We start from the raw sequence: 19,234 nt of genomic DNA on the forward strand, positions 1-19,234 counted from the left end.
AAGAATGTTTTAAATAGTAATGAAAGCTTTGTAGGCCCAATTATCATTTCACATATATAAAATTTAAATGATTGTTAAAAACAGGTGTCTGAAATTCAGTAAACAAAGTAAATCACAGGATGTAGCAGCAGCTTCAAAATTCAATATTTCAAGATGAGAAAAGTTGTGAAATTAAATTATTCTTAAAGCTAATTTTGTTCCTAAAAATATGCAACATTTGGTTTATGCCCTCCCTTTTACTAGAAAAAAAGAAATTTGTTCTTGATTTATAACTGGCACTCATATTCATAACAACATTAACCCTTTCCCGACGAGTAGTATTCATAGTGGCCTGGGCCCCGCTGCCAGGGGCTTATATCTTCACCCTAGTATGCGCGACCGCTCATGCCAAATACCAGGATCTTGTTTCTTCGTAATACTACGAGCATATGTTGTATTTTCAGTTTTTTTTTTTTTTTTTTTTTTTTTTTTTTTTTTTTTTTTTTTTTTTTTTTTAGTAAAAATGAGAAAGTGTTAAGAACGCCTTCATCACATTTTCAGTGGCAAAAAATATATTTTGCCGTGATTGTAACAAAAAAAAAACTCATGGCATGTCCATACACCCATGGCATGTAAGTACATGCCCACGGTAATAGTCCAGCCATGCCATAGCATGTACGTACATGCCACCCGTCGGCAAAGGGTTAAACCCCTTTTACTGCAGCCTAGGTTTAACTTATCCATTCCCCTGTATATTGAAAATGTTAAATTGAACATTTTTTGCAGCTTGATAGAAAGTATTGTAAAGATTCCATATTTGATTTTAAAAATGCCTAAGCAATAGATGTTGGATTAAAGAAATTGTAGCTAAAAAAGTTTTATTGTCTACTTTTATATCATGAGTAACTATAATCATTGCCCACAGTTTCTAAAATAATTTTCCGTCATCTTTATTAATTTTTGTTAAACCAACAAAAATAAGAAACATCCTATTTTATTTCACTTTAATATGGTATTCTGTGTTAATTTAATCTGCTGGGAAATGCTGTGCTCATTTTAAAATTTTGTGAAATGTCTTTGCATATAGATGGGTCTGCAAGTGCTTAGCCACAAAGGGGTTTATTAGTAACCTTGTGGCTTACTTGATTTAACATTTTCTTGAATCAGCAAGAGAATTTTTTATATATATATATATATATATATATATTATTATATATATATATATAATATATATAAAATTTTTTTTTTTTTTTTACTAATGCAGTGAATATCAATGGTGTAATTTTTTTATTACAGACATTATAGTTACTATAATGTTATAAACATTGGCAACAGCAATACAAGATCATGTAAAGTATTTTTGAAAATCAAGAAAAAGGAAAACAGGCAAGACAGGCATACTCGTAATTGGCTCATTAGTGACATAGAAACAAGTGTAACCATCTAAAGTATAAAAAAATTAACAAAGTAAACCCCAGTGGGCATGGCATGTATTACATCCATGCCCGTTGAATTTTGGGTTTTAAAAATAGGTTTCCATTAACAGGAAATAGTAATTTTGTTTGTGTGGGTGTATCTCTCTGTCTTTTTTTTTTTCTCGTTTTTTCATTTTTTTGTTTCGTTTTTTTGAAAATTATGATTAGTTATGCAGCATTTGGGATCTTGTATGAATAATGGCATGTATAGTAAAAGTCCTTGAGTTGTACACAGGGCTGCGGAGTCGGTACCCCAAAACACCTGCCACCAACTCCTTGAAAAAAAAAAAAAAAATTACTACAGGCTACCTTTTAACCCTATGTCCTTAAAAGATTTGAGTCAAATGGTTATATCTATGCTATTGTGGTCTTTTTATTGAAAAATCTAAAAAAAAAGAAAAAAAAACATTCTTATGCTTTAAAAAATACAAATAGGACTATGACAATATAAAAATTATATTATTTCGGGGTGGAAATAAAGTGTGCAATATGTTTAAAAGGGGGGTTTTTTTGTGATTTATGTTGAGTTCGGACTTGGGAACATTTTTACCACCCCAAACTCTGACTCCAGCACTCCAAACTCCTTTTGAATCTGACTCTTGACTCCATGACTCTGATTCCGACTCCACAGCCCTGGTTGTACAGAGGTCTGCCCTTCATTGAAATAACACAGTTTACAACTGTCCTGTGAGAGAACTAGTTACCAAATTTAGTTACCAAATTTAGAGTTTCACCTCTTCACTGTTTGCTACAAACTCAATAATAATTTAATGGATGTATGCTGGACCATTGACAATAATTAGTTACTTTGGGGAAAGAATGTATGTGGAGATATACATATATACATAGTAATATGACTAAATTAATTATCTTTTAGAAGAAAACATTTAATTGATATAAAAATTGTAATTGTAATATATTGCCTATAGTGCAAGTTGAACATTGCTTTAGAAATAATAGAGAGGGAAGAGTACAATAGGTAATATCTATTTATGTGTTTTAATATTTTTCTTTTTATAAACAAAACGTACATTATAGATGGAATGACTATAGTTTGTCAGTGTAATTTTTTTTGTAGGTTTTTCCTGTAAAAACCCGTCATATTTATGTATATGTGATGAGAGACCCTTGTTTTGCAGGGTTTGGTTACTAGTAATGCAGTTGTAAGGTTATGGTGGTGGTGCTGGAGGTCGGTTGTGGTGAAACCATGGGCTTGTATTTGTGTGGCGCTGGGTGCCAGTGACCAGGGACATGCCGAGAAATCCATGAGACTATTGAGTCTGAGGGAAAAGCTTCTCTTCTCTCTCTGACGCTGAACAAGAAGAAGGCCAGGACCATGACCAACAGCCAAGCCACAGCACTGCCACTGTCTCTCCAACAGTGAGGAGGCCAAAGAATCATCACCGAGAAAAGGATAAAGAAGAAGCACAACAGGGAGGATCTCGGGGACCCCCCCGAGACTCCAGTAACCCCCGGGAGCCTCGGGCTCTTGTTGAATATTCTGACGTAAGTTCAGAAGAATTCTCAGAGCCAGAGGCTGGTGAGATCACAGATAGTCCTAGTCAGAGCCCTGTTATAAGCCCTCGGTAGGGGTCCCCCAGCGTCCTCGATCACCAACTCGTTCGGCAAGACCTAGCCCCCCCGTCACAGCCCTGCCCCAGCTACCTACGGTACCAGCTTAAGCCGAAGTCCATCCTACGCTCCCAGATCAACACCTCCAAGACCCCCTCGTGACCACTACATAGTGACGGAGAAGTGGGAGCATCTCCTACATCTTCACATCACACGCCCCTAAGCTCCAGACCCTCTGGTACCATATCCAGTGGTCATGTCCCCTGACCGTCGTACTTTAGATACTCGGGGGGAGTACTATCGTTCTAGGGATCCTTATCATCATGCACGCACACCATCTGAGTCAGAAAGAGACCATTCACGTATTCGTAAGAAGGAACACAAAAAAGAAAAAGAAGAAAACATGAAAAGAAACGTAAAAGATCTGAGAGATCTCATAGTCCAGTTTTGCACAAGAAAAAGAAAAAGAAAAGTAAACTAAATCTCGTAGTGGAATCCAGAATTTGAAGAGGAAGGGGAGGTGATGGTAGTGTTAGTTCCGAAGATGACATGTCAGACCAATTGTAGTTAAATGTTTCCTAGAGTTGCTCCTAGTCCATGACCCTAGATCAGGCAGGTGCACCCCTCTGGCCAAGGAATCGTGGTGAGAACCCAGTCCCCGTTAGTTCTCATGATGATGAAGTTATACATACCCACCACAACCTGTTCCAGAAAAAATCATACCCGTAGCAATGAGCTTCGGAGAACACCTCCACTATTGCTCACATAGATCCAGAGAGCGCACTCCTACTCATAGGTCTCCACACAGATCACCACATACGCCCACCCGCCTCGCCACCGTAGTGCTCGTCATGCTACACCGCCTCCACCACCTCAGCCTCCATCTGCAAGCAAGAGTTATGACCGCTCTGCCGAAGTCATCATGTAAGTCCCCGCAGACCATCAACACCCCCTTTCCAAGTCAAAGGCGAGGCAATATGGACCCCAAACACCCAAAAACTCTCCAAGAAGGCGCTCCCATCGAGGCCATACACCACCTCCACCTTACGGCAGGAAGCGTTCCAGGTCTTGCAGTCCAGTTCAGTATGTAGAGACTCCACCTCACACCAGCAGCAGATATTATGGAGTGCCATCAAGCTCTCGCAAAGAGGAAAAGAAGAAAAAAGAAAAGGACAAAGACAGGGAGTATCTTCTCATGGAAGGAGAAGCAGAAGCAGGAGTCGCAGCCCAAGTAGAAGTCGCAGCAGAAGCCTGGCAATCACCAAGGAAAAATGTGGTTTTTTAAAGCTTTAACTGGGAGTGTTGTGTGGTTTTGTGTTGTGCCTGTCTGATTGTTGGTCTGGGTGTTTGTCTGTGTTTGAGTTTGTTAGTGGTGTGTTCTGTATAATTTGTAATTCTGTTAGTAGTGCCCCTTCCTTCCTTTTTTTTTCTTCTTTTTTTTTTACTTTTACTTTTACTTTTATTTTTACTTTTGAGTTAGAATCCTTTGCTTGCTTTAAATCTTCTTAACCAACAAACATTATTCTATCTGCTCTTTGCTAATATTGTTTTGTCAAAATTATTTCTTTCTATTTTGGCAAATGTATGTGAAGTGCATGCTAATGTTGAGTGTATAGCATATTGCACTAAAACCTACCTTCTATAATGTGGTTTTGGGTACTATAACTGTGCTAGTTAACACTTCTTCACCAGGTGCACAAGTGGCTCTGTATTTGTGCATTCTTGAAAGATGTAACATTTCTTCCTTTCTTTTAAAATTTATCAGTTGAGTAAATTTTGTATTAATAGGCAAAAGAAAAAATTTGTATACACCTCTTTGATAGATAGAAAATAGCAATGCTTGTAAAATATAAATTTTAAATACAAATGTATTTTTTAATCCATAGAAAATATAATGTACTTTTTCACAAGGTTACATTGTATTTTTTTCTTGGTAAGAAACATAGCATTTTGTGTTGTGTAATGGTAACATCTGAATAGTTTTTCATCATTTTAAAAATTCTGTTAGTCATTTCTATCTGTATTTGTTTTTTTTTCTGCTGATGCTAAAAATATTTTTTTTTATTTTATGCCATTTTAATTTGTTATGATTTCTTTTTTAAACTACTACCCATTTACAAAACTCCAGAACTACACTATACTACTACTACTACTACTACTACTACTACTAATACTGTTACTTTTATTTTTCTTCATAATACTCTTGACTTCTCATATTGATATTCTCATGATAGTTCTTTTGGTTTTATTTCTAATAGTTTACTTAACATTTTAAAGAAAAGAAAAAAAATCATTTTTTGTCATTCCAATCAGCATTTTTAAAAGGTTCATTAACCCATTGCATCTGGATGAATGTAGTTCATGTCATGGTTGGTTGTAGCTCCAGATGACATGTTAATTCCTGTCATGGCTGACTCGGTTTTTGGCCCCAGATGACATGTAATTCCTGTCATGGCTGAATTGCTTGTGGCTATGCAGGACGATCATTCACATTATGTTTACTGTGATGCATGCATTACATTTTATGCCATTCTTTATTAGGTATATACATACCCAGGGGCATTGCCTGAGGGGGAATGAGACATGTAAAGCTCTTATTGACTTTTTTTTTATGTAAGAGGTGATATTTAACACATAAAAAATTTGCCTCCTGTCCCTGGAAGATGTCAGCCACAAAAAAATTATTTCCCCTTGCTGTTGCTCTGAACCTATAAGTAACCTTCACTATAGATTACATGATTTATGTCAGATTTTCATATACCAGTGTTACTTTTGAAATGTGACAGGCAAAGAAAGTACTGAAGGCATATTAGTTGCAGATTTGTATATAATTGCATACAGTCTCTTATTTTGTAAGAATAAGATATGTGAAAATGAAAGAAAATCCAGTTTTATCCCAGGGTAAAACCATATGCCATCTTTTAGACTGTGTAGCACACCTACTTTATGGAAATGGACAAATTTACATAATCAAGTTACTACAGAACTGAAACAAATTTGCATCTCTGAATATGCAAAAACGTTAAAGTCAATTTTTGGATAACAAACCAGCAAAGGAAACATTTGCTTTTGCCTTGTTAGTATGGTGTGGACAAGTGCAAAATACCTTAGTTTGGAAAAGCCCGGGAGTCAAGCCAAGCTGGGTGCACATACTCCCAGAAGGAGTGGTGAAGTACACCCCAGATTCTCTTGGGGCAATGGGTTAATATTTCACATGCATGTCACATTATTAGCTATTAATTAATATGAATCAAAATGAAATTAACAAATAGAAATAATTTTTTTTTTTTTTTTTTTTTTTTTTTTTCTTTCATTCCCTCCCCCCCCCCCCCCCCCCTTAACCATTGCTGATGACAATTAACTAGGCGAAGGCGTTCAAGAAATGGAAGTCGGAGTCCTGGAAAGCAGACGTGGTGACAGGAGCCATAGACGATCATCCCCCGGGCGTGGTGGTAAAACGACAACACCACCACGTCGCACACCACCCCGTGCTGCAGCTGATCGCCTAGCACATGAAACAACATGATTCCACAAGCCCCTTTTGCTGAATTAGTCAAGAGTAGGAAAAATTAAAAGAACGCATTAAGCAGTTAATGACAAAAGAAGGCGAAAAAAACCCGAGAAAGGAAAAGAAAACGTTGAACCAGAAGGTGGTGGTTCTGCTTCTGGACCAGATACCCCTGGACCACAGCATCAGCAGCAAGTATTCCTAATGGTGCTGCTAAAAAAGACACAATGCAGCAGTGGACCCGAAGAAAAAATCTAATCCATCATCCCCTTCGAAACAAGAAAAATGCCGTAATTTCTGTAATTAAAATAGACTTTAAGAAAGTGTCTGTGCCAACAAGCTTGACTAAGCGCCAATGCCACCAGGAATCAACCTTGAAGACATTGATTCTCCAACTTCTCCAAAGCACACCACCAGAGTCCAAGCCTGCAAGACTCAGTATTACTAAGGCCCTCCCAATGCCTCCAAGTAAGTCAGAAGAACATTATTTGTCCATTTTGATAGTCTTAAACCTACTCTCGTATGATTGTGACAATGGAGATTCTTACATATATTTCATATATGTGCAGTTTCAAAAAAGGACATTTGTTTATAAATCATTAGCAACAGGTGATGTGTAGTCTTTTTCATGGGGGAATAATCGCAGACACTAGATGAGGCTCATTACATTATAATTATATATTATTTTTACTGACATGAATTTTTTGCGCACAATCTTCCACTAGCCAGACAACCACTTAGATGCAGAGCTCCCATTCTCAAGATTTTAAACCCATTTTTTATTGCATTAAATACCAGCCTAACATACCTTGTTTAGTTCAGATATGTGCATACTCATCAGGAAATATCCTGCTTTTCCTTTTTAAGATTCATTGCAGTTTAATAAAGCTGAAATTTTTAAAAAAGGGAAAGCACTTGTATAGCAAAAGTTGCCGTATCCTGTTATTTTAATACTTTTTCAGTGATAGAAGGAACTGAAAATTGTCACCAGATGATGATGCAATGAGTACACCACCCCTTGCAAGAAGTGGCCCGCCTAAACCTCGTCCTAATTTGGTCAGGCCAAAAATCCTGAATGCAAAACGACAAGACCGTACCTGTCTTTGAAGACTGGAGTGAAAGGGTGTGTTTAAGTCTTTGATATAATAGCCCAGATTGGAGAGGGAACCTATGGGCAAGTGTACAAGGCAAAGGGGAAAGGATAAGAAGAGTAAGTATATCCCATTTTCCTCAAAAGTATTATCAATACTCAGCAATAAACTTTTTTAAGTTACACTAGTAGAGCTATTTAGTGTCCTTATTGGAATAAAATGTTTTTTTTTTTTCACCAGATGATGAAAGGGTTTTGCCTTGAAAAAGGTAAGATTAGAGAACAGAAAGAAGGTTTCCCTATTACTGCTGTACGAGAAATCAAGATCTTGAAGCAGCTAAATCACAAGAATATTGTAAACTTAAAGGAAATTGTAACAACAAGCAGGATGCTGTTGACTTCCGACATGTAAGTTGTTTTTTTTGTGCATTTTCTGTTTGTGGCATAAACAGTAATTTTGTATTCTTGTTATTATTTGGGAACTGTTAAACTCAAAAAGTTTAGAGTGCCTGTGTGAAGTTGTAAGGCAGTTTTATGTTTTTTTTGTTATTGTGATTTACTAATTTGATTTTTTTTTACAGGACAAGGGTTCATTTACTTAGTTTTTGAGACAGGGGGGGGGGAACCATGACTTGATGGGACTGTTGGAATCTGGCATGGTAGAATTCACAGAACAGCACAAGCCTCAATTATGGAACAGCTTCTGAATGGTCTTAGCTATTGCCACAAGAAGAATTTTCTTCACAGGGACATTAAAATGTAGCAATATTCTTATGAACAAAAAGTAAGTGCACATTTTTGGTTTAGCATTCATCACATAAACAAGTAGATTTTGCTTCCCTAGTATTATATTTGTTGTAATTTGGAATATTTATATATCATATTTTACTTTTTTTTTCCAGAGGTCAAACAAACTGGGTGATTTTGGTCTTGCAAGATTTTTTAGTTCAAACAAAGAACGTCCATACACAACCAAGGTTATCACTTTGTGGTACCCCCTCCTGCTTTGCTCCTTGGAGAAGAACGTTAGGCCCAGCAATTGATGTGTGGTCCTGTGGATGTATCCTAGGAGAATTATTCCAAAAGAGACCACTCTTTCAGGTTGGTTTTGAGATTAGTCTTACTGTTTTAACTACATTTTTTATTTTGAAGATAGACTTCGTATGATCATATTATATTATGGAAAATTTTTTTCCCTTTATTCATGAAATTAAAATAAGGCACTGAGTTGTGCTTGACATTTATAAAAAATTTTGTAACCTCTTTTTTTTTTATATATACCCAGGCTAGCACAGAAGCTATGCAACTAGATGTAATATCACGAGTTTGTGGAACACCATCACCAGCCGATTGGCCTGATATTGTTAAACTTCCTGGATGGGGCACAATGAAGCCTAAAAAAACCTACCGTAGAAGAATAGTGGAACGACTTTAGAGACAAGATGCCCACACCAGCCTTGGATCTTTTAGACCAAATGCTGAAGCTAGACCTTCCAAGAGGATCAGTGCTGAAATGCCTTGAATGGAGGTTGGCTTAAAAGTGTCGATCCTGAGCTGTAATATCTTTTATATTTGATTTTGGTAATTTATGAACATATAGTTTACATGGAAAGTGAGATTGAAAATTAGATAGGGCAAAATAAGCAACTTTAAAGCACATCGTAGTCCATGTAATAGGCATCTGCTGATGTAATGGAGTGAGGGATCCGAGTTGCTTCTTAATGAAATAATTAGTTATTAGACTCTTTGTGATTTTGTTTTAATTTTCCACTGTTGCCACAAGTTGATGCTGCTCATGATTTTGTCTTTTTTCACTGTTGCCATAAGTTGATGCTGCTCATTAGAACAAACCCTTAATTTATAAGAAATTTTATGAATATAAATGATTTATGAGATAAAAGATCCAAAATTTCTGCTACCTACTGCAATAAACTTATAATTATGAAGATGATATTGCACTTCTCTCTCTCTCTCTCTCTCTCTTCTCTCCCCTCTTTCCTCTCTCTCCCTCCTCTTCTCCCCTCTCTCCCCTTTTCTCTCTCTCTCCCCTCTCTCTCCTCATTGGGCTTCCATACTTTTTTGTCATTGTTGTCAGGAAATGCTTGAATATGTAAGAAATGAATCAATTATTGTTAACATAATGAGTGGCCTCCAAAGTCGCTTGTGCATATTACCCTTTTCCCGACGGGTAGTATTCATAGTGGCCCGGCCTCGCTGCGGGCTTATATCGTCCCCTAGCTGCCGACCACTTGTGCCAAATTCACATCCCATGCCCTTTCTTCGTATACTACGAAATATGTTTATTTCAGTTTTCATTATTTTCTAGTCTCTACCTGCCCTACTCCGATTTTAATCGGACTGAGGGTATTTTGGGTTTAAAAGACTCCATAGTGATCAATATTCAGTCTATAGGTCAGAATAAATAAACAGTGTGTGGCTTTGGAGTTGAATGTTTTTTTTTTTTTTTTTTTTTTTTTTTTTTTTTTTTTTTTTTTTTTTTTTTTTTTTTTCATAGTAAATTGAAAAAGTGTTAAACGCCTTAATACCTTCCAAGGGCGAAAATAATATTTTGCCATTTATTGTACCCAAAAAATAACTCATACAAAGTACCATGCCATGTCATACATGCCCCCGGCACATTGTCCCGCCATCATGCCATGTGTACATGCCACCTTTCGGAATGGGTTATGTGTGGTTAAACTGTCCTCAACTTGGGTAATTTGTGTTGTCCCCCTCCCATGAAAATATCTTTGATAAGCAGTTCTGTCTATGACAGCCAAAGTTTTAAGACAGCCTGTCTTTAAAACTACAGTGCTTATTAATACAAATATGAAGATAATTTTGCATAGGATGTGAAGGGGAAAATTTGGAAGCCCCTTTTGATTTAATGTCAAAGGTTAATTTAGCCATTCCCTATATGTTAACAGATGGTTTCTTTTCATGTCCATAAGGACTGTCCTTTAATTTGTCCTTAACCCATTACTGACGGATCACGTGTGCAGGCGTCACAACATACTGCCTGCTCTATGGGGTAGGGCTGTACATCCCGGTGACGGGCCAGAGTGCTTTGGAGCAAGAAGTTTCTGCTTCATGTGGTGGACTCCGCACCCAGTGTTTGGCTTTTTGCCTGAAATCACCCAAATTATGATGCTCAGAGATTTCGGGTTACCTGTCGGCATTGGGTTAAGCAGTTTTCCCTGTGTTGAAGATAATTGCAAATTGGAAATAAGAAAAGCTTAGAGACCTCTTTGTTTTATAGTCAAATGTTCTTTTGATCAGTCTCCAGTAGTTTTATTGTTTATTTTATTAAAAACTATAAATCACACTGCCTGCTTTTACAACTGTGCATTGACACTAAACTTAGGGATGCCTCACATCACATTAAGATAAATTTAAAAGTGTAGTATTACCATTATAATTTAAATAAGATTTATTGCAATATTTACCTTATGGGTTACCACAATATATTATCAAGATGGGCCTGTAAAAACATAATATGTTTCTAATTAAGCAGCATTAACTGTAAGTTGTGGAAACACCACAAATCATAGATGAGGTTGCAAAGAGCAGTCCTAGATTTTTCATAAACACTATACCGGGTTTTCCTGAGCTACATCTGGCTGCCCAGTTCCTATTTTGGTTTTCATTATGATTACACTCTCCAAGGTTTTGGTACCACCCTAGGCGGCTTAAAAATATTTTAAATTTTATCTATATAATAATAAAGCAAATTTCCAAAATGCTAGACTATAGATTATCCCCAGCCCAAAACAAAAAGCAGAATATGGGCAAAGAATACTTTAGTTCTGGCTCCCCCTAGTTCCCCAGGTAGTAGGCATAAGCCTTACCTGCAGGGGATAATCACTAATTTAGTCTGGTCCAGGGAGTCAGAAGGCTAATGTTTAACCTTTGCCTAACATAAGAACAGATTTTTCTTGGTTATGAATTATTCTTGTAAATTATTCACAGCATGGAACCACCCCCATTACCCAAGTACCAAATTGCCATGAATTATGGAGCAAGAGAAGAAGACGTCAGTTTAAGGGAACAGCAAGAAGCTTGCATTAGGTGTTGGACCACCAGGCCTTCCTGGAAAAGGAATGGGGATGGGGTTGGTCCCCCTGGTTATTCTGGGTTCATAAGGATCAGCGCCCAATGTATAAGGGGGGGGCCCTGAAGATTGTAACCTTTATGGCAGAAGATATACTCCAATAGCGGAGAGGGCTACTTAAATAATAGCTTGCCTACCTCTCGTATAATTCCCCTGGACCCCCATCATTACATTTCCAGAGCCAGGGTTCACATACACCACCTGGAACAGGGGCGGGGAGATAGTCTGACTCCACCACAAGCAGGTCACCGTTATAATAACTCTCCAGTGACGCATGATGGGGTCATCCTCTTTACCGACCACTCTACCACATAGCTCATCTAATAAATACAAGACAAACTGTTTTGTATTTGGTCAGTTAGCAGCACTAATGAGTGACCAAGTAAGTTGTTTGTACAGTTTATTTTTTTCACAAATTACCTTATTATTTTCATATTAAATATTTTTTGTTGAAATAGCTTGAAGCTTGAAGATAAAAAATTATTCTGATAAGACTGGTATTCTATATTATTTCCCCATTTTAAAGCAGGAACTTAATTTTACATTCTCATAATTTTTACATACATAGTAGTGTAAATATGAGAATTTCTTCAGATTTGGGATGATATATTACCCTAATGAGACTGGAAGGGCATGTATACATACTATGTCCACTTTGATTTTGTTACACATATATACCCCACAATTACTGATCTCACCTTTTTTTTTATCACATTTTGTAAAGGAAAGTTTTTAATTTTCATATTAGTAGTATTGTTGGTAATGTTATAATATTATGATATTTGGTGTGATGATGATAGTACACATAAAATGGGTATGGTTAGAAAGGCTCATTGGTGACTGAGGACTTGCAATGTCAATTTCATTTACATAGATGGCTCTATATAGTAAAGTGGATGGTGCATGTACCTTTTTTTCACTTGCAAAAAGTCTAGAAATTTTGCTCTAGGTTTATTTGGCATATATATTACTAGAATTTGATATCCTGTTACAAGCTGGTTTTTGTAGGAATTATCAGAAGTTATTGAAGATGATAAACTATTAATAAATTCAATGTTGCAATAGTTGCCTTAACTTGACTTCTTCTTATAGCTGGATTTTGGGCATTCGTCGCCTCCTTGAACGTCTAAATGCAGCAGCCCCTATTAGCTGCCAAAAACGAGAGAGAGAAGACTACGGGGAAATAGTAACTCACTTGAAATAAAAGATGTGTCTTTGAAACCAAATGACCCCTATTATCACTCCTGCTGGTGAGTATCTGCTTGTTATAGGGTTTATTGTATGTTTGATTTTTTGGCAAGCAAAGAATCGAACAGTGGATAAGCTCCTATTCATGTTTTAGCTCAACTTAAGAGGACTTGACAAAAAGCAGCTTTTATTATTACAGGATTGTTTTGGAGGAGATGGAGAAATGGGGCTTTTATCAGAGGTGTTCGTGAGGCTTTGGGGGCAGCTGATGGCACTCTTCAATATTCCTGTCTCTGGCTTGACTCCTGGACCTATGCCCCCACTTAAGGTCAGACAGGTCCTCACCCTGACCACAGCCACCGATACAATAACTCAGGTCGTGTTACATGACCGTCTTCCCCAAGTTTTAGGATGTCACTCAAGGCTCAGGTTTGGTAAATATTGAACTTTTTTAAATAGATTGTTTATAGTAAAAATAAATTTTAAGTTGAAAGTGAAATTTAAGTTGATTTATGTCCATTACAAGGTATTTCATATGTATAGCTGATGTAAGATTGTTTATAGTAAATATGAAATTTTAAGTTGATTTATGTCCATTACCAAGTTTTTTCATATGTATAGCAGAAGATGTAAAGGGATTAAAGATGGAACAACCATAAGAAATGGGGATGTTATTAATTGTTGGTATATATTGCTGTGAGGCATTGAAGCTTTACTGCACCCAACCAAATACCCCTTCTCAATTCCTCTTCCCTTCTGCTTAATTGTGTTGTCCCCACAACCACCTGAACAGCCATCACTGATACCCAAAGGATGATGGAATTGTTAAAGTTTGATAGCAAAAGACCTTGCTTTTATGGGCATTCAGGAAATTGATGTGAAATTACTTATATGAGGATTGAGAAGTTACAAAAGAATTGTTCCATTTTTAGCAAGGACAGCAGGTTAGTGGTGAGTGACATAACCTCTCCTATGCATGGTTACAGTCAACAGGAATACTTTTCATAACATTCCGTAAAGCCTTAAATTTCATTTGTGAAAAATGGATAATGACCAAATACTTCAACAGTTTATGAGTGAGCTTGAGTGGTGTTTTGACCTTTAGTGTCTTGTAGGACATCACTGCTGTCCTGGAACAAATGGTCTGATGCCAGGCAAGGGACACTTGTCAGGCTGTTCAATCTGTGATGTTATTATACTGTAAAAATAAATTATGCCCCTCCTTTATTCTGCAGTTCCTCAGTTTTAGCTGTTTGATCCTGAGGTTTTGCAGGTTGTTACTGCAAGTTCTGTAGAATTACCGAGATTTTTTGTCTATAGTCCATGGTGTACCATTGGTTTGTAATGGTAACTTTTTGTATAAATAAAATGAATGTAAAATAAAAGTCTTTCAATTAACTTTGTAAAATTCTTCAAATCAGATTTTGCAAGCCTCTGACATATCTATCACTGACTTGTAAATATCTTGTCTTTATCATTTTGACTATTTTCAGAGTATTGTTATATTAAATTTGTAACTGTATCAAAGTGTTCCAAATACAAATACAAGCTTGTTCTAGTGTCTTCTTGTCTTCAGAAGGACGCTAAACTGGTTTGGACTTGGTGTTGTACTTAAACTTCAAAATTTTACTACCTCTAAATTAAAGTACATGAAACATTCCATAGCTGTAAGCTCTAGTTAGTTAACTTTGCATTCCCCAAATACATAAATATATGTTTTTATGTATGTTTAGTAATCAGTAATACTTTAAATTTCAGATATCTTTTTTATTTATTGATAAGGGAACATCAAAGTAAAATGGAAAATTTCTTTAAAATTTGGTTACTTTCTTGCAAATTTTTAAGGAACTAGCGGAAAACTTGCAAGTAATGTCAAGCAAATTAGATGAAAGAAAGAATTGGAAATACATGAAGCTTTACAAAGCTCTCAGTAGATTACAGCTTGCCTCTTGAAAGGAAATGTGTTCAAAGTCTTTTAAAAAAATTTATGAACTTGGAATCACCCCTCATTCTCAGCCCCTGATCTCACTCATCCGTCATAATGGTTAACCCTTTCCCGACGGTGGCATCTACGTACATGCCATGGCATGCCTAGACTATCTGCCGGTGGCATGTACGTACATGCCATGAGTTTTGTTACAATTATGGCAAATAATATTTTTTTGCCACTGAAAATGTGAGTAAGTAGTTTTAACACTTTTCTCCATTTTTTCCTATACTAGCATTCATAAAGGCTTCTTGATTCTTGTGAAAATACCGAATGTATTTTTTGAGAAAAAAAATCACGTATGTATAAAAACACTGAACATAAAAGTATATCTATATGGAAGTGTTAATATAAACCTGTTGAAACTAAAGTTTATCTTAAAATAACTTACAAACCTACAGTTTCAACTCCATGTACCACACACTGCTTATTTTTATTCAGACTATAGAGCAAAAAATGATAAACTATGGAGTCTAATAACAACAAAAATACCCCACAGTCTTGATTTATTAGGAAATATGGCAAATAGAGACCTTAGAAAATAAAAATAATAAAAAATACAACATAGGCTCTTAATATTACGGAGAAAAGACAAGGATGCTGGTATTGGGCATGAGGGGTCGCGCATGCAAGGGTCACGATATGAGCCACCGGCAGTGGGCCCGGGCCACTATTAATACTACCTGTCGGGAAAGGGTTAAAAAGCAAAAAAGTGTGCTAGACATCAAAGGTCATGTAAAAACATTATAGGAGCCACCACATTTAGCACAAATGCATGACTGAGCTGAGCTTTTTGAACGGTTTTATGACCAGGTTGGGCACATAGAGGGCATGGCGTGGAGTGCCCATGTCTGAATAGGTGGCCAAACACCATTTCTGCCCATTGACAGGGAAGAGGTCGATCTGGTCAGACAGGACAGGACACTCCACCAGTATAAACTTCATGGGGAGTTCATGTCTACAGAAACTAATTTTGGCTATATAAGTAAAGGACTTGTGTTAGCCTCTGGGGGAATAGTGTAGCACAGGACTTCCACTGTATAGTCATAGTCAATGTGGCATTTTGAGCAAAGTCTTTTTCACAGTCTAAACCAGTCCATGTTGTAGACAGGGCAATCAGTTGGAGAATGGAACAATTATTAAGGGAGGAGTGAAGTTGGGCAGGAATAGGTTTGCTTGAGACTCGGAGGCATTGTTGGAAAAGAATTGCCCCCACTTGGCTGGGCCAAAAAGGGTGCTCAAATGTTTGCAGAGGTGGAAGGCAGTAGAAGGATAGGCAGGGGGAAGATGGGGTGGTATGATGGTATGAAGATGAATGCAGAAAGGGATGAAGTGAAGGATGTTGAAAGGGTGTATTCTGAAGGTTTGAGTAATGACCCTGGGTGGATGATTGGGAAATGGATAGAGTTGACGGCAAACATCGAGATGGGTATTAGTATCAGTGGTCCCGAGCCATGGTCAAAGGAGAGGGCAGGGATTGGGAAACCAAAGAATCAAATTTAGATTGGCTAGTTGAAGAGTCAAGCCTTAATGCCCCAATAAGGATAAAAAATCTTTATTATTGACCATGGTGAAATAATGGGGAGAAGAAACGTTCACTGGGTGATTAAAAAAGTTCATCCTTTCAGTATGGCTCTCAGTGTAGGGGTGATCCCCTACATTGAGCTCCAGTCTCAAACAAAGGGATAACGGGGGATTGGGGAAAAACGAAGTCATCAATAAGGGCAAAAACCCTGACCCTGTTTAACCCTTGGCACTAGGGAAAGGGATGTATGCACTTCCCACAATGGCTTTTTCTTTTTTTATTTACCACATGGCTTCAGAAGAACCAAGAAATCAAATTACCCGATCTTGCCCATTTACCCTATTCTTGATAAAAAAAAAAATTATTATAATAATATGCCGCATCAACATCTAAGGTGGCGTATTCAAAAAATAGAGACAAGATGGGGCTTGGGACGAAGCCCTATTTATGGATTTCCAGAATGTTCAGTGGTCAAAACAAACAAATTTGCCAGACGTCAAGTCATCAGTTTTTTATGACAAAGTATTGTAGCAAAAAGGGTAAAAATGAGTTTACGATTAGGATAATGGTTAATGGCTAGGAGAAACAAAAGTGCTAGAAAGGATGGAAATGAGATTAGGATAAACTGTTAGATGTCAAAGGTTGTAGAATGCTGTAGGATAGAATGGTAGTGAAAAGGATACAGAGGGGAAGCAAATGAATATGGGGGATTTGTGAAAGGGGGAATGGGGTTTTATAGGGCGATCAGATCAAATGGAGAATATGTGTCAGGGGAAGGGAGAGTAACACTGTATGAGGAAAATTGCGAAAGAGAAATTATGAAAACTAAGTTGGTAGGGGAAAGGAATAATGTTTATAGATGTAGGAGAAAATCCAGAGAATGAAATAAGGGAACGGGGGGGGTGGTGAAGTATCGGGAAAAATGTCAGGAAGAGAGCCTCCGGAGAAGGACATTGTTGTGACATAAGGGAGTCACGTGATCATTCAGGTGGGAATGGTGATGTATATGGTGGAGAGGAATAGAGTGTTTTTTGGGAGAGTGGGAGGGAAAAGAGGTAGGGGGAACTTAATGAGGCGAGGATGGATATCGGAGTAATTGGAATAGAGGGTGGATGAAGGAGTGGAGCATTCTCTTGGGTCATGTTTAGAAGGTTTCGATGTCTTTCAAGCGTTACTGGAGGGGAGGTGGGGGGGGAGGTCCGAGAAACAAAGATTTTCTTTTGTGGGGAAGAGGGAATAGATGTCCGAAGAACGAGGGAGAGGTGTGGTAAAGATGGGGTGGAATGTTTAGATTTTTTAGTGAGACGGTAGAGTGAGAAGGGGGGGGGGGGGATGGGAAATGGGGGAGATTGGAGTATCTGGATTTAGACTGGGGAGAGAGGGAGTAGAGAGGATGGTTTTGGGGTTGAGGGAAAAGATGGAAAAGACTTCTTGAGATGGGGAAAGGGGGCAGTTTTGGAATAGGGTTAGAAAGAAAAAACCTCATTGGCGTGGTTTTCTGGCCTCATGTAGAATGAGGCCTAGTTCGAATTTAAGAACGCCACCTCAGATTCGGGGCTTGTAGGCAGGGCAGCTTCTAGAAAAAACATTATGAGGGGCCACCAATTGGGGACTGTGCGTGGCTGAGCAAGAGGCGTGAACAATCGAAACGACTACAAAAGGAAACTTCGTCTACCTGTTTTTGAAGACATTGTTTGAAAAAAAAAAACTTGTCAAGTACGAGGCTGGGGAAGGGGAAATTTCCTAAAAAATATATTATGGAGCCACCAAAATTGGACACTGCGTGACTGACAGAGGGGTGAACATCGAAATGAATGCAAAAGAAACTTTTGTCTACTTTTTTTTGAGACATTTTTGGAAAAAAAGGGTATTGCCAATACGGGCTGTAGGGGGGAATCGCAAAAGAATCGATTCCATTGCCTGGACCAAACAGGGCACTCAAAGGTTGCAGAATGGAAGCTAGAAGACGGGGCGGAAGGGAAAAAGTTTGAGTAATACCTGGACGGGGCTTCGGGTAGGGTTTTGAGTCGACAGGAAACATCAGGAAGGGGATGTATCAGTGGTCGGGGCCCGTGGTCAAAAGGAAGCGGGGTCTGGAAAACAATGAAAACAAATTTGATGGGCTAGTTGATGAAAGGGGTAAGCCATAATGCCCCCAAAAAGGTAAAAAATGTTACCCTTGGCTTGACAGCCTAAATAAATGGTGAAGAAATTTTCTACCCCCAGGGCCCCCTGAGGGGTAAAAGCAAAGGCATTAAAGAAAGCTGTGTCCTGGGTTTCCCCGGAGGCCGTTCATGACGACACAGCCAACTTTTCATCCGTTTCCCAGCGAGCTCTCCCCTTTGGAAGTGGATAGAAGGGGGGTGAAAAAGAAGGAAAAGAAAAAACCTACTAATTGTTGAGGCGAGGCCAAAATAAAAGTAAGAATCAAATCATGTACACTAAAGGAAGGTATATAAAAGGGTAGAAACGGGGGTTGAGTTGTATTAGTTTCTATAACAATATCTAAAGTAAAATGGAAAGGTTAAAAATGGGTAAAGGGTTGATGAGTCAAAGGGTTAGGCAGGATTAGTTGGGGGGTGGATCAGGAAGGGAAAAGTATCGAGGAAAGGGGAACAGGTTGTCAAAGCAGAAAGTGTGGATTCCGTAAGGTGTCGGGGGGTTTGGGAGGTCGGGTTTAAGGGAAGATAGGTGGGGAAGCGAGGTACAGGGTGCAGCGAAGCGTGAACAAAACAACAGAAAGTGTGGAACTGAAAGATGAAAATTAAATAAGGAACATAGGGGGGCAAGGGGGGTCAG

General features: G+C 38.0%; 1 pseudogene; it reads left to right on the forward strand.

Annotated features, from left to right (window-relative positions):
* Positions 1 to 1,774: 1,774 nt before the first annotated feature.
* LOC119569696 lies at positions 1,775 to 13,318 on the forward strand (annotated as a pseudogene).
* The last annotated feature ends 5,916 nt before the right edge of the window (positions 13,319 to 19,234 follow it).

Source organism: Penaeus monodon, unplaced genomic scaffold, assembly GCF_015228065.2.
Source record: "Penaeus monodon isolate SGIC_2016 unplaced genomic scaffold, NSTDA_Pmon_1 PmonScaffold_1810, whole genome shotgun sequence".
In the NCBI taxonomy this organism is placed as follows: domain Eukaryota; kingdom Metazoa; phylum Arthropoda; class Malacostraca; order Decapoda; family Penaeidae; genus Penaeus; species Penaeus monodon.